The sequence below is a fragment of the Alligator mississippiensis genome, chromosome 13 (assembly GCF_030867095.1).
Source record: "Alligator mississippiensis isolate rAllMis1 chromosome 13, rAllMis1, whole genome shotgun sequence".
Lineage (NCBI taxonomy): Eukaryota > Metazoa > Chordata > Crocodylia > Alligatoridae > Alligator > Alligator mississippiensis.
This window is the reverse complement of record NC_081836.1, coordinates 34,733,531-34,757,878: the sequence shown is the minus strand read 5'-3', so window position 1 is coordinate 34,757,878 and position 24,348 is coordinate 34,733,531. Positions and strand designations below refer to the sequence as shown.

Here is a 24,348-nt window from a genome sequence, read left to right as displayed (position 1 = left end):
AAGTCACTCAAGCTAATCCTTTTTAGACTTGCACAGATTGCCTTCTATTATGGTGGGTCTGGTTTTATACTGCCAACTGTGAACACTGCTAAAGTATCTCCTTGAAAGCTGTTTTTAATTCGGATGCATGGAGCCCATGCACACTATTATAAATGAAAAATGCCCTTTGTGCACATGTTTGTAGTGCTCTCACTGCTGCGTTTCGTCTTTATATGCTGGAAGATATTATGTTTCTGATGTGAGAAGTGCTTATGTTTTCTTGGAAAGGAGCACTATAGGGGTATGTAAAATAATGGATGGTTTAGTAAAAGTGGATTAGGTTCTCCTGTTCATCCAGACAAATATTGCAAGAGCAATGGGGAATCTAAAAGTGATAGGCAACATATTGAAAGAGGAAATAAGTTAAACACAGAAAATATTCATCATGGACTTTTTGGAGTACTCTATAAAACAACAGTCTAGGTAGATAGCTTGAGGGGAATAAATAATGTGATGTAATGTATTTAGTAGGATTTAAAGAAATAAAACAAAGCCTACCCTAGGTTCTCAACACCAATACCTTCATTAATAAGGCAAAGTCCAACCATCGTTAAAGGACTAGATTCTGAAAATGTCAATTGTGCTGACCTACAACGTAAGCTATACGAAAAGCTGTTTCATTAATGATAATGGAACCACAACTAATCCATATGCAGCCCTCTGATCTACCTGTGGCACGTTAGGTGTGTGTATAGTCATTTATCTACCTGGCCTACATTCATGCAGCTTACTTTTAGCCACCTAAATGTAGACCAGAAACAGTGCACGCAGCCATGTGCTGCTCCTAGGACCTACATGGGGAAACCAGTGTAAGTAACTCAGGGGAGGCAGGATTTGGAGGCTAGTGGGTCTGTTGGGGGAGCAGGGGGGTTGCTCAGTATTGGGGAGAGACTGAGGTTAAAAATAGCTCAGGCAGGAGATGGAAATGGTACCATGGCTAAAGTGAGTAGCTGGGCTTCACCAGCCCTGGGGCTGTATTGCAAAATTGCAAATGCTTATAGGTGTTAATGAAATTGGGTTAATTCTTCCTTAGATCAGGCCAAGTTGATGTTGATACAGTTAGTGTGCTTTCTCAGATGAACTAATTTAGTTCAGGTGCACAATTTTTTGGGCAATTTAAGCCTTCGTGTTTGGGCATTTAGATTGATGTAACCCTGATTAGGTTGTCTAAATACAATGCCTGTATGTACCCTTAGGGTGACATGCCTTGTGACTGTGTGACAGGGTTTAGTAAATAGGTTCCACAAGGATTTGTATGGGACTGTAGATAGGCATGATCCTGCTTCAGGTAGCGGGCTGGACTAGATAACTTCCAGAAGTCCCTTCTAGTCATACTTTTCCATGATTTTATGATTCCATGTTAATGAGATCAGGACCTGATCATAAATAAAAAACAGATAAAGAAGTTTTGTCTATGTGTTACAGCTAGACAAGGTTCTTTGGGTAAATCTGGTGTCTTTTGTTAGACCAACTCAAATAGCTGGAAAATTTCTTCTGTGCAAGCTTTTGAGTACAAATACCTTTTAGCAGGCAGTGGATGCATCTGCAGTTGGACTGAGCTCCTCTTGGATGGAAGGAATAGTAAAGAAACCAAAGGCTGATATGCCTGCAAGAAGCCAAAGGCTGGTATGCATGCCAGCGAAGATGGAAATTGAGGAGTCAGTGGGTGAGAGACAAGCTGAAGGGGGAAGGGGAATGAATATAGTTGGTAAATAGTGTAGAGATATCTGGGGAGTCAGATGTTAGGCAGGTTATAATGTGTCATAAATCCAATGTCTCCAATCTCTCCCTAATCCTCAAAAGGAATTTAAAACACATCTTTCACAGATGAGCCGACAAACTTTACTTCATCAACCTACTGGATACAAAAACCATGGACTAAATATAGACATTGGATTTATGACTCATTATAACCCACCTAACATCTGACTCCCCAGGTACCTCTCCAGTATTTACTAACTATATTCATTCTCCTTCCTGCCCCCCACTCCCCACCTGTCTCTCACCCACTGACTCCTCAATGTACAATTTCACTGAATGGCTTTCTTGCATGTGTACCAGGCTCTGGCTTCTCTACTATCCATTCTATCCAGGAAGAACACAAACCAACCTACCAACCAACTACAGATGCTTCCTCAGCCTGATGAAGTGTATTTGTACCCGAAAGCTTGTAAAGAAGAATTTTTTCAACTATTTGAGTTGGTCTAATAAAAGACAACAGATTTATCCAAATAAAATACCCAGTAAAAGACAGCAGATTTACCTTGTCTGCCTATGTCCTTAGACCAACACAGCCACAATGTATACCTGTATTACAGCTATGCATTTTAAATGTGAAAATACTGTAGAAATCCTTTAACCTTGCTGTGAAGAATCAGGTAGCAGGCGAAGCACTGTTGGAAGCAGGATAATATATGGACAAACAGCATTCTTTATTGGCCATTTTTACAATATACTGCTTGCTAATTTCCAAGCACTTCACTGGAATGTACAGTTCTTGTCTGATAAAAGGTAAAATCTCAGCTCTGCTGGATCCCATGGGAAGTCTTGCCATGGAGCCAGGATATTACCCTATCCATTTGTAAAGACTGTCTTTACAAGGCAACCACGTCTCTGATCTGACCACTGCAAGGTATCTCTCACTTAAGCAGGATGGAGAAATTTCAGTGGAACCATATTCTGTCAGAATAAGCAGTTGCGTCAAAAGCAAACAATTTATGAAGCTAGGATGATTTCACTGAAAACCCATTTATCAAAAATGTGGACGTTCCCAAAATATTAAAATGGCTTGCTTTGACATGCACGCAAGTAAGTATTTTAGGGATTTTTTTTATGAGAACTACATTTCTGTTTCAAAATGTTTGCATTATAAACATTTTTAAAAAATGCAAAATAATATCAAATTACTTTGTCCAAAATAAATGTGCCACAGGACCCTTATCCTTTCAGTCTTATTATTTTTCTCAGGAAATTTTGATTTTTTTTCTATTTTAGTTTTGCTCTAATTTGAAGTGAGTTAAATTTTGAAACCTCAAAATTGTTCATGAAACTGAATTTCTAAGTGCTGTAGAGCTCTAACAGCTGTAAAGCCAATACTTTTTTGAAACTACAAGTGACTAAGAGGTTGCCAGATAGCAGTGAATGGCTAACATTACCCTGTGTAGCTGTACAGTCCTCTAGGCAACTATCACTCCAGCTGCTTTTGCCACCACTATCCAGAGATCCCCAAGACTACTCTTTGTGCTATTGAGCAATTGTACTCTTGAACAATCTTACCTGTTTGCCACATACAGCATGTGTTACCAAAGATGCTGCATGGTCACACTGTGCAAATTTTCTTTTTAAGCTTGGATATGGCCTGTCTGGAGAATGTCCATAGTGACCCTCAAAATGCACACAGTCTTTCCTGTAGCTGCAGCCTTGTCCATTAGCTGATTTTACTTAAAGCCAAAAATCATTAAGCCGCCCTGCCAGGACCTCTTTCAGTTGCAGCTTGCAGGCTGAATTTGCCAGTGGCTTTTTCTTTAAAATTACAATTTTAAAAGAATAATTTGTAATCTGATCCACCAGTTCTGAATCCAGCATTTTTTTAAAACAGCCTTTTAATCTAGTACAGATGACTTGTACATCACAGTGACAAAGGACACAATTGGTGAACAATTGCTAACAACCTGGTTACCTTTCACCAGCCTGGCATCCAAATTTAAGCAAAGGAACAGTTCTAATGTCATTACTTTCACAATCCTTCCCTGACCAAATGTTTGTGTTTAGACTCTATTAAACAGAATATCCTATTTTCTAATGATGAGTTTTCTATAGAGTCATATGAACCATCCTGGGTGAGTTCATGAGAGGATCCAACCCATGGGAAGCAGAGATTCAGATAATTTTGAAGTGTAAAGCAGATGTTTTTTAAAGAACCCTGTTTATGTCTTATTTGATAGCAAAAATAGTAAGTTCTCAAAATGAAGACATTTGACTTGGGACTGAGATGGGTTTGGTAGCCCAAAAGATATCTGATAGTGTGCTTTGTCCTACAGTGAAAAAGCAATGGCATTTGCAAACCACAAGAGAGTTCATGATTTTAAGCTTCTGTTGGATGGTTGCAACACTTACAAGAAACCTATTGTATGTATAGCTGAGTGAAACCTTCTAAACACAATATAATTGTAGTTTAGGTATGTAATCCTATGGTTAAGAATAAAATTAATAAGATCCTCAAAATCAAAAGGCTGTATTTGCTTCACTAGCAATGTGACATTTTCATTTTGAATAAAATAGGTCTCACTGTCAGAGCCAGAAGTGATAAAATATTTGTCTCATAGGTGAGAAGAACAAAGCTAGAAAAGGTGCTGGAGGTAAAATTAACTTCTGTAGTGTATGCCAATAGGAGAAGAAAGAAAATCAAGTGACTAAGCCTAACATGGTTGAGAAACACTGATATGATTGTACTGCTTGTCAGTTATAAAACTAATAAAAAGTATGGGTGAACTTGGGATCATCTGAACTATAGTCATGAGGATGTGTTAAAAGAAAACGAGGATGTTTATTTTTGGATAATGCACCTGCCCACTAAAACTTCCACCTAACAACATTCACTTTTAGTCTTTCCTGACTAACACATCATCAGGATTCTAACCAACAGATCAAGTCATCGCTAAAACTTTAAAGCAAAAGTATCAGAAACAGCTACCGCAGCATTTAATAACATGTATCAAAAGACGAAACTACCTCCCTTAAGAGACTGTTTTTTGCTGGTCCTTCCAGAACTTGTTTAATATAGGCTTCAGTGCATTTATCACTTGGAAGAGGATTTCACTTTTAATTTGCTAACTCTAGAAGTGCAGCTTTTTAAAGCTGTAGATGTTCTTGCCTAGCTGATCTGCTCAACTACATATTTCATATTTAAATTTTGACTTTGCTGTGACTTCAAACCCTTTAAACTATGCAACTCAAGTGCAAATTCATACCTCATGATCTGAAAGCTATACTGTGGTTCACAGGTGGTGGTAGTCATCAAAATCTCCTGCCTGTGATCTCAGGTGCCTGATGCACATGGTAACATGACTATTCATCTTATCTGTGGAAAGTACAAGCTGGCACACATGTACATAAGATGTTGCCCTTTCAATAGACAGTTTTCCCCTGACTTCAGGCAGTAATAGTAGCTTACAAGGAAGCAGCAATTACTTCCACCTCTCCTTACTCAAAGGCAGGAAACTTTCATCTTTACTTCCTATTCCTGTGTTTTCCAGGGCAAAACCAAGGAAGGAGAGGTAACATATGTGATTTTACACCCTTTCCAGCTTTGTCTTCTGGAGCCAGGGTGTGGAAAAATTAGACCCTTAACCATCTCCTTCTCAGCCCTTTTCCTAACAATGGTGCTTCCCTTTGGATCTTACTGTGCAAATTGAAAATAGCAACTGACTCAATAACATATAAATACATGCATCCAAATATATCAGACAGACATTTCAAAATAAACAAAACCAGGATTTAGAAATTCTATTCATTATATAGCAACAGAAAATGTCTTTCATTTCTCCAGTTCATTTACCATTTTATTTTTCAAAGGAAATGGACAACAGGCTTATGAACAAAGTAATAAGGACAGAGTTGTGTTGGGAACACAAACTACTCATGGCCTCACTTCTATGTATATATGCCACTCCAACATACAGGAACAGGTACACTTAAAAATTAAGTTACTATTAGCAACTTCTTTTTTGTTCCAGCCTGAATTGTTCATACTGTGGCTCATAAACTCAAAGCTCACATTTATTCACTAACAAGCTCGCTGGTAGGAAAATATCCGATACTGCCATCCCAGAAAGCATATACCTCTATCAGCAAAGAATATTGAAACAGAGGATTAGACATGACAGCTGTTGTAAAAGTAGCATGTAGGAGATGGGGAAAACTCCACAAATTTGTGGACATTTGATCTTTATTTTTACAGTGACAGACAACTATGAAATCTGTGTGTACAGGGAACCTTATTGATAGGTCTAGTGAGACAGGGCTGGAGATAGCTACAGACTGATGTCACATTATGACAGCTTTCTGTCTCTGCATGTTTCTTCTACATCTAAGATGCTACATTCTGGATATCAACTTCCACATGGCTTATATTTATTCTCTTTTCTTTGGTTCTTTTTTAAGACTCTCTGAATTTTCTTACACCAGAAAGTAGCAAACAAAAGCAAACTATTCTGTGATATAATAAAACTAGCTTTATATTGAACATAACTTTCTAGACTTTGTCTAAGTTGCACTGCAGATAGTTCAGGCTTTTGTTTTCATTTTTCCAACAAACTTATTTAACAAAAATTAAAAAAAAAACCAATCAAACAAACCCACAGCCCACAGAGTTCTGGAAGAGAGAAACTGCTGGAGCATACAGACTCTAATGTGATATCTGAATTGACTCCTGTTTCTCCCCCATCTTCTGTATGAGACCAGACAACAAGACAAGTTATTCGTTCAACAAAGAACTTTGCTTCTGCTGTTCACAATGTATTTTGAAGGCAGCAAACTACCCTTCACTTTCTCAAACCCAATGAAACTGTTTTCTAATTTTAGTTTTTCTCAGGGCACCCAGGAGTGTCTTGAGATCCTTTCAAGGGTGATGCAGGGTGCTACACAATGTTAGCATTGTTAGGTGTGCAAACATGATTCTAAAATAAGGCCAGAGATTTCAAATAGGAATTCTAATCTGTTGTGATGTTTCTGAACTCTTTGCAATAGAAAAAAATGCTCTATTATTTTTCTGTAGTTAAGAAAAGACAGAAAGCTTGAGGGGTGCCTTGAGTCTAGCAAGGAGTATCTCAAGTTTAAAAGGTTGAAAGCCAGTAATTCAAGGTATCTAGCATGTGATCTAGTATGGGGCCAAAGTTACAGATATTGCCAAGCCACAGGTACTAAGAACTTTATTACTGAGAACAGGAGCTAAGGGAAGAATCAGACAATTTGAGGTCATAGCTAACCAGAGACTGGACACACTGGACATACTCAAACCTCCTCAATTTCTTGCCTAGACAGAGGCAATTTTTTGCTTTGGAAGGTGCTAATTTGATTGAACTGTTTTCTAAACTTACTAGCTAAGTATAGACAGCCAAAACCCTAAGGTGTAATTGGTTTAATTTTTGCAGGTTTCTTTAAGCTGTGTAGATTGAACCGATAATAAACAGAAGAGGCATTTACTTTTGAGCTGGGAAAGGCAGGCAGAGACCTGTAATGGACCAGGCCAAAATGCGGGGGGGGGGGGGGTACTAGAACATGCCTCCCAGCCTGCTGGCCATTGCTGGGCCATTCCTGATTGGTTGGCTGATACATGCCACCAGTCCCCTGCTGTCCCCACCCACCCGAGAGAGTGGGGAAACAGTTTCCCATCCTGGCTGGCCATGAACCAGGAATCTGCCTATATGGGGGGAGACCCAGACCTTTGGGAGGTTTCTTCTAGCCAGTCTGGGATCCCTCCAAGCCCTGGTCTGCCCAGCTCCAGGTGTGGGGTGGGGAGTAATTCAACCTGCCCCCACCCATGGCTGGGTCAGGCCAGCACAAGTTACTGACATGCAGGGAGGAGGGGGAAAAGAGTCCCCCTCTTGGGGCTAGACCCTGAGTGCTGATCCACTTAGATGTGAGAAGGGGAGTGATTCTCTCTCAAAGTGGCTTGCCCAGTGGGTCACTAACATGTAGGGGAGAGGGAGGAATGAAGCAGCCCCATCCTAGTCTTCATCTGCCAAACTGGTATCTTCCAAGCTGAGGGGGCTGGACCCTGGGGGGTTTTCTCCTATCCGTGCCTGGCCAGGCCGGCTCCACAGAAAGAAAGATTGGGCCCTGTACCTGGCATAAGCCCCTGGGGCTGCCATTGTGTCCTGCTAGCTGCTACTGGTGTCAGGCTTCAGAGGGATGTGCTGGGCATCCTGGGACACTTGCTCCAGGTGGTGGGGATGGGAGCTCTCCATAAAGGTCAGGATCAGGTCCCACTGCCCAGCACAAGCCTTGGGCTACTTGGCACAGCCCTCTGGAACCTGGCACCCTCAGCAGCCAGCATGATGTGCTAGAAAGTCTTGGAGGCTTGCAAAGGGTAACAAGGTAGGTGCACTCTGTTGGCTTAGAAATGGTATTTAAAGGCCCGTTTTTTGGGAATTGGTTTATAAGTATAGATATATGCATTATAAGGGGTCAAGATGGGCAACAGGGGTTAAATTGATTCCTAAAGAGCTTGGGACACACACACGCAGCTTCTCATGGCCCTGAAAACAGACAAGCACAACAAGGCCAACAGATAGAAATAGCCTGAGAATTGAGGGGGCATGCCATACCACAAGATCATAGCTTTCAAGGCAGACAGGTTATCTAACACAACAAGGACACACAGCCTGGGAAGCAAAGAAGTATATACCAGACTGTCCCATAACACAAGATAACACAAGTGACACCAGCAATAAGGCCCCAGAGCAGCAGGGGAGCTGAGTCCTGGTTTGGGGGGAACAGACCAAACTAGGAAAAGGCCCAGAAGGCTACATGGACATATGACCACAGAGAGACAACCAACCAGAGAAAGCCACAGATGAAGAGTCATCAGGAGTCATCAAGGGGGAAGAAGAATTCAAAAGCAGAGACTTGAGATAAACAAAGGGTCCCTCCCATCCCTCCCTGTTCTTCTCATCCCTCCTCCTTCTCCTCCCTGAGAAGGGTCCCCATCCCTATCCCTTTCCCCCAGGAAGGGTCCTCAAGGCTACCACGGACCAAGGGCATACCAGCAGCCTGTCTCATGCACCCCACTGGAGAGGGGCTGTGGGCCTCAGCATCCCAAGGCCCACAGGAACTAGTGGACCTCAGGACCACAGGATCAGCACTTCCTCAGTATAGGAACTAGCAGACCTCCTGCATCTAAAAAGAAAGACCTATAAAGGATGGAGGACGGGATCCACCTCCAGGGAGGAATATTCCGCACTGGTCCAGACCTGCAGGGAGTGGACCAGGAAAGCCAAGGCTGCAACAGAACTTGAACTGGCTACTAGGATCAAGGATAATAAAAAGTCCTTTTTCAGATATGTGGGGAGCCAGAGGAAAAGCAAGGGCAACATTGGACCCCTGCTAAACCAGATGGGACAACTGATGACCAGTGCCCAGGAAAAAGCCAGCCTACTAAATGACATAAAAAAACTAGAACTCTTGGTTCCAAAATGATACCTTTTATTAGACCAACTGGAAAATGGCAAGAAAACTGTCTTTTTCTGCAAGCTTTTGGGATCAAAGTCCCTTCATCAGGCTCTGGGAAAAGTGTAGGTGGTACAAGATGGTAAAAAATCCCCATAGGTAGGAAATAAACTTCATTTTTGCACAGAGGGAGCTGAAGATGGAAGGCTGTCCCTCTGGGCCCATGAGAATGTCTTTGTGAGCTGTGTTGAGTAGCATTTTGATGTGTTGATCAGATCCCTACCAGGGAAGGTAGAATTCCTTCCCTGGAGGTGTCAGATGGCAGGCAGGGAGGTAAAAAAACTTCCTTGTTGTTCTGCAATGAAGCTTAAAATCCAAAATCGACTAAAATTCAGCATCTTCCATGTTTCAGGGGTGGTTTTTGTATGTTGTTTTGTCTAAGACGAGCACGGTTACCAAGTACACCCCTGAACCTACTAAGTGGGTACTTTGTGTCGGTCTTTTACCAGTTCCACAGGATGCCTCTGCCCATCACGGGACAGGGAGGCCCGAGTGAGGGAGATTCCTTGCCTTCCATCAATGCTGACCTTATGAAGGAACATCTTGAGAGGCTGGGCATCTTCAACTCAGCTGGCCCTGACAATCTATATCCCAGGGTACTCAAGGAGCTGGCTAGCATCATAGCTCAGCCCCTGGCATGGATCTTCGAGAACTCGTGGTGCTCTGGTGAAGTACCTGAAGACTGGAAGAAGGTCAACGTGGTGCCTATCTTCAAGAAAGAGAGGAGAGTGGATCCACCAAACTACAGGCCTATCAGCCTGACCTCTATCCCAGGGAAGGTCTTAGAAAGATGATCAAAGGGGCCATTCATAATGGATTGGCCGATGGCAACATCCTGAGGGATAGCCAGCATGGGTTTGTTGTGGGTAGGTCTTGCTTGACCAATCTTATTTCCTTTTATGACCAGGGGACCTATCACCTGGACAAGGGAGAGGAGATTGACGTTGTATATCTTGACTTGGAAAAAGCCTTCAATTTGGTATCCCATGATCACCTCTTGGCAAAAGTACCCAACTGAGGCCTCAGGTCCACCATGATCCACTGGCTGAGGAATTGGATCCATGGTAGGACCCAGAGGGTAGTGGTTGATGGAAGTCAATCATTGTGGTGCCCTGTGATCAATGGGGTCCCTCAAGGCTCTGTCCTTGGACTTGTATTGTTCAACATCTTCATTAATGATGTGGACATTGGAGTCAAAAGCAGACTGGCCAAGTTCGTCAATGATACCAAACTTTGGGGTAAAGCATCCACACCTGAGGACAGGGGGGCGATCCAGGCTGACCTTGACAGGCTCAGGAAATGGGCAGATGAGAACCTAATGGTGTTTAACACTGAAAAATGCAAGGTTCTCCACCTTGGGAGGAAAAACCTGCAGCATGCTTATAGGCTCTGCAGTGCTAAGCTGACTAGCACTACGGATGAAAGGGACTCGGGGGTCATGATTGACCACAAGATGAACATGAGCCTTCAATGCGATGCTGTGGCTAGTAAAGCAAGCAAAACGCTGGCTTGCATCCAGAGATGCTTCTCAAGCAAATCCCAGGACGTCATTCTCTTATTGTACTCAGCCTTGGTGAGGCCACAGCTGGAGTACTGCATCCAGTTTTGGGCTCCACAATTCAAAAATGATGTAGAAAAGCTTGAGAGAGTCCAGAGGAGAGCCATGTGCATGATCAGAAGTCAGGAAAACAGACCTTATGATGAGAGGCTGAGAGCCATGGGACTTTTCAGCCTGGAGAAGCGCAATCTCAGGGGCAATCTGATGGCCACATATAAGTTTATAAGGGGTGTCCACCCAAATCTGGAGGAACGTTTGTTCACCAGAAAGCCCCAAGGGACAACAAGGTCTAACAGTCTGACTGCAAGACGATTTCAGGCTGGACATAAGGAAAAATTTCTTTACTGTCCGAGTCCCCAAGTTCTGGAATAGCCTGCCACCGGAGGTGGTTCAAGCACCTACATTGAATGCCTTCAAGAGAAATTTGGATGTTTATCTTGCTGGGATCCTATGACCCCTACCGACTTCCTGCCCCTGGGGCAGAGGGCTGGACTTGACGATCTTCCAAGGACCCTTCGAGTCCTAATGTCTATGAAATCTATGAAGCTGTAGCCTTACCAAGGCCAAGTACAGCGGGAGGATTACATCCTGACATTTACTTGAGAAGCATCTATAGATGCAAGCCAGGGTTTTGTTTGCTTTACCAGCTGCAACATTGCACTGGTGGCTCATGTTCACTTTGTGGTCAATCATGACCCCCAAGTCTCTTTCAGCAGTGGAGCTAGCAAGCATAGCACTGTTGAGCCTATAAGTACGCTGCAGGTTTGTTTTTTTTCTGAGGTGGGGTACCTTGCATTTATCAGTATTGAACGTAAACAGGTTTGTGTCCACCCACTTACTAAGTTTATCCAAGTCAACCTGGATCACTAGCCTATCCTCAGGTGTGGATGCTCTGCCCCAAAGTTTAGTGTCATTGGTGAACTTAGCTTGTGCGCTTCTGACACCGATGTCCACATTGTTGATAGATGTTGAAGAGAACCGGTCCAAGGACAGAGGCTTGGGGGATGCCACTGGGTATGGAGTGCCATAATGACTCGCTGCCGTCGACTACTACTCTCTGGGTCTGACCTCAGAGCCAATTTCCCAGCCATCAGACTGTGGTGTAGCTGAGGCCACAGTTGGCCAATATTTCCATGAGGAGGTCATGGGACACCATATCAAAGGCTTTTTTAAAGTTCAGGTATATGACATGAATCTCTTCTCCCTTTTCCAGGTGATACATCACCTGGTCATAGAAGGAGATGACATTGGTCAGGCAAGACCTACCCATGACAAACCCGTGCTAGCTATCCCTCAGGATGTTGCCTTCAACCAGCTTGTACAGAAGGGTCTCCTTGATCATTTTCTCAAGAATCTTACCAGGTATTGAGGTCGAGCTGATTTGCCTGTAATTCCAATCTACTTTCTACCCTTTCTTGAAGATGGGTACCACATTGGCCTTCTTCCAGTCTTCAGATATTTCACTTGAGCGCCATGATTTTTTTAATATTTTTGCCAATGCTTGAGCTATGACACCTGCCAGCTCCTTGAGTACCCTAGGGTGTAACCTGTCAGGACCAGCTGACTTGAAGGTATCCAGACTCTCAAGGTGATCCTTTACTAGATCATCACCGATGCTGGGTATAAATACGCCCTGTCTCTCGCCATCCCACATCTTGCTAGGCAGGGCGGTCCCACTGGACTGATGAAAGATGCTTGCATCAGACAGCAGAGCCTGAGCCTTTTCTGCATGGAGTGCTGCAGACCCCACCACCACCCAGCAGAAGCCCCCCAGGTAATGCATCCCAGTAGCAGCAGCCAGCGAGATGTGCCAGGCAGCCTCAAGGCTTGTGCCAGGTGGCAGGGATGGGACTGCTTCAAAAAGGGGTGGGTTGGGGGAAGCCCCGCTCACCATGCAGCCTCCCGTGCTGGCTCAGAGCCAGGGCCGTGTGGCAGGGGAGCTCCATTCCCTGCCTCCCGCTGTGGGTCAGAGGCAAAGACTTGCAGGGGGTAGGACTCTGCATCCAGCTTGGCCTGGAAGGAGAACCCCCTTTTGGCATAGCCCACCCATCTGGGCAGACCCCAGCTGGAGTGGGGGAGAGCCCAGGTCAGTGGGGGTTTCTTTCCCTTTATTCAACCCCCCCCACCCCATCCACTCTGTGGCAGCCTAGGTGGGGCTAGCCCAGCTGGCCAGGGCAGAGGAGCACTGACAGAAGCTAGCCTGCCTACCCACAAGAGCTTCTGGGATACTGGGGTACTGTGACCTAACTTCAGTCAGGAAGGTGTCTAGAACAGAAGTTCAGTAGACAAGTGTAACCTAAATCAGTTAAGTCTGATATGACAGCTTCCAGGTTTATCTTAACCAGGGTTCAGACATATTGAAACTAGTCAATGTGCACTGAATTTTTATTCTGTTACAGGTTTAAATTCATTTTCATGTTTGACTACGACATTTCAGACCATTCAGGTGGATTCTCATAGATATGCTGTTCTAGATGAGGACATTTTTTAATACTTTCCATAATGACTCAGTGAAATGAGGAGATGCTGGATGAAGCCAGGTGTGAACTGCTTCCTCAATAGAATGAAGATCTCTCAGTTCCAACAATTGTGCCTTTCTGAAGCAAAGGGGTGGACTCTTCAGGGAACCCCCTGAATCCAGAAAAGCACCAGGGCACTTGGTTTTCATACTGTGCAATGCAAAGATAATCACTTCTTTTCCTTAATGTTTGTGTTGCTTTGCACTGCACTTCTGTCATTTTTAAACTTTTGATATGGTTGCCTTTCATTGGTAAATAATCCCTTGATTCATTTCTCACATTAGAATGTATGGCACCCTGGAGTTTCTCCAAAAGAAAATAAGTACAAATATATAAGGGGTGTGATTCTGATCTCATGCTGGTTTTACATTGATAACATTGCATTGATTTCAATGGATTCACTTTGGCTTTAAAGGGGATTTACAATCAGCTCTGGTATTACTCTGAAGTCTGATTTGAGATGATGGCATTTTGAATGAGGAAATTCTATAGCCTCATTCACTGCAGGGTTTGGGTCAGCCCCCATAACATGCTATGCTATTTCTTTATTAAATTTGTAACAACATTGGCTGAAAGAACTGAACTTATTCCTTGCTTGTTTACTGTTGTCTACACGGTTTACTGAATGATTTATTGCACGTTGTGATATTTTTCTGTGTTAACACCTACTCTGGTACACTAGAATAAGACAAAGGAAATACAAAAGTGTCCTTTTCTTGAGCTTTCATAACAGTGTATGGAAGGAAACAATTTTATTTTGACAGATTTATCAGATGGAAAATAAGTTATTTAAAAACAACACCAAACATCTTGCATTATGTTTGTCTCTATTTTTCTTTTTAAAATAATTGTAATTTTGCAAGGCTGAAGTGAGTGGGTTTCTATTGTATTATCATTTCATAATGATATTTTTGTAAGACGATATGCTACACAGCCAAGAAGTACAAATTAAAATAAAAACCATATGTTGTGAACTACAAGTATGTTTTTCAGAAAACAGAAGTGTGTTCTATTGAAGTTGCATAGAAATGATCCTACTAAATGTGAGCAGTTTGGAGCTTAGAGGCTTCCTAACAATTAGTTTTATGTTTTTCATTCACAGCTTATAAAAAAATTCTCAATAGTGTCTATTTGCCGCCTCCCTTCCTTCCCCCACAGGAAGTTCAAAAAGACATCAATAAAGGTCCTTTATGGTTACTAATTTAGTCTCTTGAAATTACCTGCAGTTTGTTAGTAAAAGAGACATTTTAAAATGACTCCTCTGTCTGCCAATTATGGCCTCTCTCATCATGTGCTGGCTCTGCAACAACACCAAAATGACAGCATTTTCTAGTTAGAAAGAAAGAGACGATTCTCTTCCTTACTTTTTTCCCTTTAAAGCAGTTTGGCTTTGTTTTTAAATTCACAAGTAAAAGCAGACTTCATGCAGAATTCAGGTGTAAGTATCTGTTTGTTGCACTGCCCTGTCTGAACACACACAGCTTTGGAGACCACAGGAGCATGGAAATATGGAGATGGTGCTGATCTCTCACTGATAGAAGAGCTAATTACATGATCATCTTGAACTCTCGGCAGTCAATTACTATAATTACTGCAAGCCATTGTGTTGTCATATTTCATTTGGAACAAAATGGCAGCTAGGGAGGCAACTGCCAAATATGGTGTTTCATACTTTGTTCTCTTTATAGAAATGCATTTGAAAGGAAAGCTTCCGTCAACCCCAATAAACTGCTCCTGAAGTCAGGAAGCAAAGTCACTTGCTGCAATACTTCCCATTAATACAAAACACTGTAAAAAGGAGCATGATTAAATAGATTAAGCAGGCTTTATACCAGTGCTTAATATGTAGAGCTAGTACAGAAGGGAATACATGGGAAGTATTAGACATACCCAGGAGGAAAACTGAGGTCCATTTTATTTTGCAGCATTCTTGATCATACTAATCATAGGCCACATGCACACATTTGTGGGGCCTGATCTTACTTTAAGCCGTATGCTTGTAGATTGGGTCTCCACGTCCGCAGATGTTTGTCAGTGCTGGGATCTGCACTGCAATCTAAGTCAAGGTGGTGGGGAGGGGAAGGCAGGACTGGGGGGCGGGGGGAGTGGGTCTTTGTTGGGGATGGAGGGGGTTGTCTGTTCTTGGATGGGAGGGTCAGCAGGCTAAAAATAGCCTGATCGCGATGGGGAAAAGGGGATACGAAAAGTGTAGTTTAGTTAGATCAGGCATGGGTTAGCCCAATATACGTAATGCACCTCCTTAGGGGAAATAAGTTAGAATGGGCCTGATTCTAGTAAGTTAGAATTTTTTGCCCGATCTAAACTGCTTGAACATATGTACAGTTTAGCACTTAGACTGGCTTGAACTATGTGTAATGTCTGTACCCATAATGGTTATCTGAACTGGTATATTGCATAGTACATATTTCAAATGATTACATCAGCAGCTTTATATAAATTGGAGTGATTTAACAGACATATTTGGGCAACATACAAACCCAATCCAGAATGTTTGTATCTAGATCTAAACATTGCCAAATTTGAATAGCTCTAAAGAATTATTGTGGGCGGAAGTGTTTAGAAGTGATGGTGTAACTGATTGCAGGCCAGTACTTTCAGCATGGATGATAAAATTCTAAATTCTTTATTCTAAAGTATTGGCTTCCACCATTTGCTTCCTTTGACTGTTTAATAGGTTAGAGGTTTTGTGTGTGGCTTGTTTTTCCTATGGAAAAAAAATAAAGTGCACTTTACCATTTTTTTTCTCCTCCTGGATCTAATTACTTTCTAATTTAAATGCAAAGGCCAACCCAGCTTTGCTCCTGAGACAGTGAGAACTCTACTAGGATATTGTACATTAAGACCTTTTATGATAACCATTATATAATAAAGAGCATCTGGAGTCTAAGAAATATTAAGACATTTTTAAAGGTACAACTTATTTTCCTCCAAATTTAACATTCAGCAACTCTGTGCATTTGCAAACTAGCTTTGAGGGTGAGGAAAGGACATCTTCTACCAATCTGGATCTCATATGCCTACCACAGGGAATAAAAAAAGGCTTTGTTGCTGGTCAAGAAGGAAGTTTCTAACATCTATCAGAAAAAGGGTCTAAAAATAATTGCTCCTTATACATGTGCTCATTCATGTTTTAATTAGAATGCTCTAGCATTGTCTCATCATCACATCTACTAAGCCTCTGTGCATTTTAAAAAGGATGAAGGGGCACTTGGTCTATGCAGGGGCACCTTGTTGAATGAGGTTTGGCTAAAGCGTCCCACAAATATTTTTAAGTGTGCTGATGAGGTGTTTTAATTAAAGTGGCTCTCCAGGAACACTCTAATTAAAATGCCATCTCCCCACCTGTGAGCATGTATATAGGCAGCCAATGGTTTAAAAGAGTCCCTATTGCTGTGTTAGCTCCCAAATTTGAATGATCTGCTAGGTCTTTTCTTTCTTCCTCTTTTTTTTTTTTTTTACAGTTCAAAGGATTAATAAGGGCATTAAAATTAAAAAGATGGGTTATTTTCATTAGAATTTTTTCTGCCAGAGCCAGAAGTATGACAATAGTAGGTTTATACATATCCAGGGCTTAACTCCATTTCATACCCTTCAGAGACAAATTATGATCAAACAGGCAATACACATAATTCTCTACAGAACTCACAAACTACCATTCACCTTTGCACAATAAGGGCTGCAGCAGATATTATATTTGTGGCATTTTGTGTGTGAATTTAGCAGAACGAAAAAAAAAAATGACCACATTTTCACACTATTTGTCCTGCTAAAAAAATGGCCAATCAGAAATGAAAAAGGAAGATCCAGGACCAAAAAGATGCTATTTCAAACAGCAACTACTTTGTTGTCAAAGCTTTTCTGCCACAATTTTTTGCCATAGTGACAACAGCTGATCAGGCAAGCCTGTCAGTGAGCCTATCCCACTCACTGACAGGCTTCCCTCAGGGTGGGCAGAGCTAAGGAGAAGCTCCTTTCCTCCTTTGTGTCACTGTGTCATGCCACAGCCAGGGAGCTGTGCACATGCAGCCACGCATGTTGAATTACATTTCTGTAGTGTAATATATCTGTACTGCAGCAAAAATAACACCTGCCAGAGCCCTAAGATAAACGTTTTAGCTGAGGATAACAAATTGGGTGCAACGTACCAAACATAGGCCCCCTTTACACGTTACATGCATCATGCAATTACTGGGTTAACTGTACAATTAATTTAGGCAGGCTACAAGTACACATTAATTATTGTGCCTAAATAGGTCCAATTGGCTATCAAGTTCTTTCTGGAAAATGTGTAATAACTTAATAGCTGGTTTCTATCCAGTTTTAATTGTCATGTGTAGGATGTGACAGGCCTGTCCCTCCTGGCAGTGCCCCAGAGCTCCCAGGATTCTAAGTCCTGCAGCTGCATAATTTTGGCCCCAGCAGCACCCGAGCTGTGGGACTCTGGGTCCTGGCTGCTGTAGGGCACCATGGCTGTGAGTCCTGTCAGCGATGGTACTTGCAGCTGTGGAAGTTTGTTTATTTCCAGTGCAGGGGGAGCCTGGGATGGGATGGCTCCCACAGTACTAGCATTAAGGCATGATAGGATCTAACAATCCCACATCCTGCAATGCATGGGATCCAAGAAAGAAAGAAAGAAAGAAAATAGAATGATAAAGTTCTAAAAAATGAGTTCTCAGAAATCAAATCAATATGAAGAATCACCAAGGTGACTGGATTAAGAACATTATTAATGTATGCCTGATCTCAAGCCCACTGAAGGCCAAGCTCATGGCCAATATAATCATAGAAACATAGAGAAGTAGAGCTGGAAGGAATTTAACAGAGGTTAACTCATCCAGCCCTTTGCCTAAGGATCATCCCAATCCAAACCATCCTATACAATCCATAATACAAACTCTACGTAAGATTACCATCAACCCTGACACTATAAAAACATAACACTTTATCCTGCAGGAGAACCTTGACAGGTAAAGCAAGGGAACTATGGCAGCCCATGTCTTACTTCTATAAAAGCTTGTCAATAGTTGCTAAAGAGATCCCAGACATAAGGCTATGTTCCCTGCTACAGAGGAAAGCAACCCCCATCCCCTCCCCCAGTCCATATCTATCTGATCACAGGGTAAAATTCCTTCCTGAACCCAGACAGGGCAATTGGTATGACCCTAAGCAGAGGGACAAGACCCTTCAGCTAGCAGCCTCCAGCTGTGGTCCCAGCAAAAGCATTGGCACACCCCAGTCAAAATCTCCAGCCTTGACCCTATGCATCTGAGGAATGCTTAAAAACACCCTGACATATGTAGCAGAAAGGGGGATGTGGGCAACCAGCAAAGCCCAGGAGCATGAGAACTACCCACAGTAGAACATAGGCATAGCTATATCTATGTCATCCCTCACCAGTTGCTGTCCAACTTGTTCTTGAACACGCTTAGTGATAGAAAGTCCACAACTTCCCTAGGCAGTCTATTGCACTGTCTCACTTTTCTATCAGTGGAGATTTTTTTACCTTTTATCTGATCTAAAATATATGTAAAATATAAAATCTATAAATAATTGCTATTTTTTTACAAACAGCTTCAGTATGAGGCTTAATCTAAAAACAATTGCAATATTCACCTTTCAGTTCATTGAAAGGGTTCAGGACTTGACTTCTACTTCACTATATCACAATTCAGTTTAAATAGGCTTCACTGTATGATAATTAGGCAAAACAGACAGTGCCAGATATAAAAAGTTCAGTATTATGAGAAGCCATTATGATTTCCCAGGCATAAACTGTTTACAGATGTGGGAAAAAAGAACTGAAAAGGGGTCAGGTGAATTTGAATGAGTAGAATTAACTTAATATCTGCATGTTATGCACTGAATTTCTCTTCCAGCCAATGGAAAGTTCCTTAAATTCTGCTTAACTTCATGTTATTAGAGGAGTTTAAGACATGGAAAGTAGAGGGTAGGGGTAGAATTATTAATTAAAATGACCTTTCAGATAATCTAAATCCTTTTCTCTTCATAAGCCAACAAACTTCCTGAGTCTAATTGGCTCTAACCAGCATTTGCAAACTACAAACAGTTGTTTTGGAGAAAACCTAAAAAAATCAGTTGTTTATCCAAACTTTACCAACACCTTTTGCTATCTGCCTTATTCTATACCACCTTCTTCCTCATGTACTTTTTGCTTAACCCAACAAGACTAGTTTAGAAATAAATTGTGCTTAACCCTGTTATTTCCTTCACATATTCCCCAGTTCTCTGCTCATAGTTCCATTTCTCTCTAAATTACCAGCCACTCTTTCATAACAATGGAATATTCATAAAGGAAAGAATAAATATTATATCTTTTTTACGTTGGTTTTCACAAAAAGGTCAAATTATTGCTAGCACAATTAGCATAAAGGACAGGAGAGTATAAACCTATGGTGCCCAACCTTTTGATAACAGGTCAGATATGGTATGTGGGGCCAGTGTGGGGTGGTGGGAGGGAACATGAATTCTATTATCTGAATTATCTGATTCTATGATCCAATCTCCCTTGCCTCTCCATGCCTGTAGGAAATGTCAGAAGGACACACTGAAGGCATACTTCAAGAAAAGCTGGGAGGAGCTTTTCAACATCTTCATCAGCGACTTGGATGAGGGTGTGGAAAACACATTGTCCAAATTTGCCGATGACACTAAGATGTGGGGAGAGGTAGGCACGCTCAAAGGGAGAGAGAGGCTGCAATTAGACTTAGACTACAGAGGTGGGTGGATGGTAATAGGCTGGGGTTCAATGTAGATAAATGCAGGGTGCTGCACCTGGGGAGAAGGAATCCACAGCATACATACAGGCTGGGGAGCTCCCCCCTTGTGATCACAGAGGCGAAAAGGGATCTGAGTCATTATTGACTCCAAGATGAACATGAGTCGCCAATGCCAGATCGCAGCCAGCAAAGCCAACCACACCTTGTCATGCATCCAAAGATGCATCTCAAGCCGGTCCAGAGAGGTGATACTCCCCCTTTACGTGGCATTGGTTCGGCCTCAACTGGAGTACTGCGTCCAGTTCTGGGCACTGCACTTTAAGAAGGATGTGGCCTGCCTTGAGAGGGTTCAGAGGAGGGCCACCCACTTGGTTGGAGGGTAAAAGGGCAGGCCCTATGAGGAGAGGCTGAGGGACCTGAACCTGTTCAGCCTCAGCAAGCGGAGGCTGAGGGGGGATTTGGTGGCTGCCTACAAACTCGTTAGGGGAGATCAGCAGCAAATAGGAAGAGCCCTATTCTCCCCAGCAGCACCTGGGGTGACAAGGAACAATGGCCAGAAGCTGCTAGAGAATAGGTTCAGGTTAGAGATTAGGAGGCACTATTTCACTGTTAGGGTAGCTAGGATCTGGAACCAACTTCCTAGGGAAGTGGTCCTTGTTCCTACCTTGGGTAAATTCAAAAAGAGGTTGGATGAACACCTGTCTGGGGTCATGTGATAAAGGAATCAGTTTATAAGCACTTTATAAGCTCTTAGAATATAATAAAGGGATAAATAGCAACCAATATAGATTTGTCAAGAGCAAATCATACCCAATAAAGATGATTTTATTCTGAGATAAGGTGATGGGTCTTATGGATGGGAGGAGAAGTAGATATAATATACCCAAGTTTAGTAAAACTTTTGACACAGTCTGCCATCTTAAAACTAACCTAAAACAATATGGTCCTCATGAAACTACTGTAAGATGAAGTATAACTGGTTGGATAATCATGCTCAAAAAGCAGTCAACAGGTCAATGTCAAATTGGGAAGCTATATTAAGTGGAACTCCCCAGGCTCTGTCTTGGCTGTGGTGCTGTTCAATATCTTCATTATTGATTTGAAGAATAGAATTAAGTACAATTCAGGCAGTGTAGAAATTAGTCTAGAAAAGAAAAGCATGATAGTGTATTTGATTATGACATGCAAATACAAAAAGCGTGATAATAAGGATATAGTGATCCATTGTGCTAATATCTACTGGGGATAGGACAAGTAGTAATAGGCTTAAATTGCAACAAGAGAGGCTTAGGCTAGATATTATGAAAATAACTTTCTAACTGTGAGAATGGTTAAGCACCGGAACAGAGATCCTAGAGACAACATTGGCAGGTTTTTAGTACAGGTTAGACAAACCTTTGTCTGGGATGGTTTAGATAGAGATTATCCCATCTTGAGCAGATGATGAGAGTAGATGACCTCCTGAGGTTCCATAAAGCGCTATATGTCTCTGATTCTATGACTCAATCCCCAAGCTCTTTGCTTCATCTCTGATGTCCCCATCTTGGATTCTGCCTTGGGATTTAAAAGTACAGTATTTATAACTTGAGACCATGAAGCATCCTTCACCACTTTTATTCCAATATTGAGAAATTTGGGGATAGTTAATGTACATATCTGATGGAGAGGACTGAAAACTAGGAGGTGGAATGTATAAAAAGCAGAGAGTGCAGAATGGTATACTGCAGGAAATAAAAATAGCTTTTTCCTAAAGAATAAATCATATAACTGTGAATCAGCTTCCACTGCCACATGACCACTCCAACTACTTCTAAAATATAAGCATAAAAAGAATTATATAAATGACACTGGGTTACAAAAGGAAGAAACAAATGGCTAATGTGGATAACAAGCCACCCTCACACTTCGACAGCTACGATTATCTTTGTGAGCTGTTCACTTCATATTTTCTGTAGTCTTATCGCTTCCACTTTCAGAATGAGACTTAAGTGTCATATCACTGTAAGCATATTGCATGTAGAAAGATGCCAACTAATTCCTCAGTGAATACAGTATCCATATGTGAGAGTCATCTAAGTATCTGTGCTGCTTGACTACAACCAATAACAAGTAACTGTGACATAAACTCAATACCAGGTAGGCTATTTAAAAAAGATACTTCCCAGTCTAAATATTTAGTATATTATCAGTTTATAATTAATGGATAAATGATCATCTAATTTCTTCATGCACCAATTTGCTGAGCAGCAGGATGATCATATTGATTGTGCATATTTGAAGGAAACAAGAAGAATCCGTATTGAGAAACTTCTGTCCTACATGCTCTTGACTGAAGGAGCGGCCCCTTACCACTTCACCGGTCACTGTGCTAGAGTTTACTTTTGATGTACATTACAATGTGCAGCTGTGCACTAATGGCACTTGTAATCTGCAAGTTTTAAGCAGCAACAGGATTTGAGGTTCTCTTAAATTAGAATATTCCATTATTCCAACATGCAATTTGATAAATGCCAACAGATGGAGTGAAGAAGTATTTCCCTCTTTAGTTACACACTGCTAGACAGCTGCAGAAGTGCCATGAGCAAAACAGAGATCTTTACATGGCCTTCAATGACTTGACAACGGCCTTTGATTCAATCAAGACAGAGGTCCTAAAGCAGATCCTGATGAGATTTGGATGCCCGCCAAAATTTGCTACCATCATCAGACTTCATGATGATGTGACAGCAATCACCTCAAGCAATGGCTTGGAAAAAGACCCCTTCACCATTAGAACTGGAGTCAAGCAAAGATTCATGATTGCACCAGCACTTTTTTCTATCTACAGTAAAATCCCTGTTATCTGGCATTCTACAAGCCGGAATATGCTATTGGACATGGGGGGTAGGGGTAAGAGAGAGCTCGCACACAGTGGCTGCCACTGCCACCCACCACCTTGTGCTGGTGTTGCTCCATGTACAGCGCTATCACCCCCACCTCTGCTCTGCACGTGGCCACTGCCTCCCCCTCCCCACAATCAGCATTATCTGCCTTAGATAACTGGAATTTTTACATAACCAATACCTGACATTCCCCACTCATAATGGATAATAGGGATTTTATTGTATATTGAAGCTATTCTGTATCTCATTGATGACAGATTTTCATTGAGAGACAGCACAGTATTGCATGATAGGAATCTCCTTAACATCAACTGCTTATGTTCCAAATCTAAGACAATCTGCACCTCTATTACTGATCTTCCATATGCTGATGATTGTGTCATGTGTGCCCACTCAGTTGAACACTTCCAGGTCACTCTCAACTGCTTCTGTGAGGTATATTAAATATTTGGTACATTAAATACTTGGATTTACTGCCATCTTCACAAAAAACACAAGTTACGTTACCAGCCTACCAAACCAACCAGCTGCTTCCTCACATATTACATTTAAAGGGCAGTTCTTGGAGAATGTTGAGCATTCCCTACCTGGGTAGTCACTTTTCCTGAAATGTAAACATAGATGGTGCTATTCAGTACTGAAAAAAATCAACCAGTGCTGCGTTTGGTCATCTCCAAAATTGTGTCTTAAAGGATCATGACCTCAGGACCCAAACAAAACTTGTTGTCTATCAGGCTGTTTTTATCCCTACTCTGTTGTATGGCACCTGGAGAACATACTAGAAACACTAAAAGCCTTGGAATGTTACCATCAGCGATGCCTTTCTTCTTGGGGGTTAATTCAGTTTGGAAGGGGTCCCTGCCTGCTGGACATCCTGGTCATGTATGCTGCCGGCAAGGAAAAGCTTGGAGTTATGCCGTCGTCTACCTCAGATGGTTTACCTCTTGCCTGCCACATCTTGATGGACATTTTTATTCTGTTGGGAGTTAAATGTAGTGTGCAGCATGTCCTCCAAATCTTTCATGGGGTCTTCTTTGTGGGGCTCCTCCTCCCCTTTCACCCTATCCTTATCACTGATTAAGATGGTACCCATCATGGTCTTTCTCTTGTGGGAAGCAATAGTGTCTCTGCCAATTATTCACACCTCAGAGGCAGACCAATTTGGGTGAGATTGAGGGTAAACCTATTGCCCTGTGGGGTCAGGCCAACTCTCAGGATCTCAAAGTTGCGCAGTTAGATGGGAGGGTGTGACACAATTGCACATATACAGACACACAAATGAATCAGGTGCATACACACACACACACACACACTACCAACTCAGGCACATACACATCCAAGATTACCAGCCTAGGCACATGCAT

At 42.1% G+C, this 24,348-nt stretch overlaps 1 long non-coding RNA gene across 2 annotated transcripts in view; it reads right to left on the bottom strand.

Annotated features, from left to right (window-relative positions):
* Positions 1–20,902: 20,902 nt before the first annotated feature.
* The window catches only part of LOC109284907 (uncharacterized), a 41,263-nt gene continuing 37,817 nt past the window's right edge, over positions 20,903–24,348 (bottom strand). For both annotated transcript variants that reach the window (XR_002092524.2, XR_009456201.1), the window contains exons 2-3: positions 21,498–21,656; positions 20,903–21,246 (exon numbers count right to left, since the gene is read on the bottom strand). This is a non-coding gene — a long non-coding RNA (uncharacterized LOC109284907). The remainder of the gene's footprint in view (positions 21,247–21,497; positions 21,657–24,348) is intronic.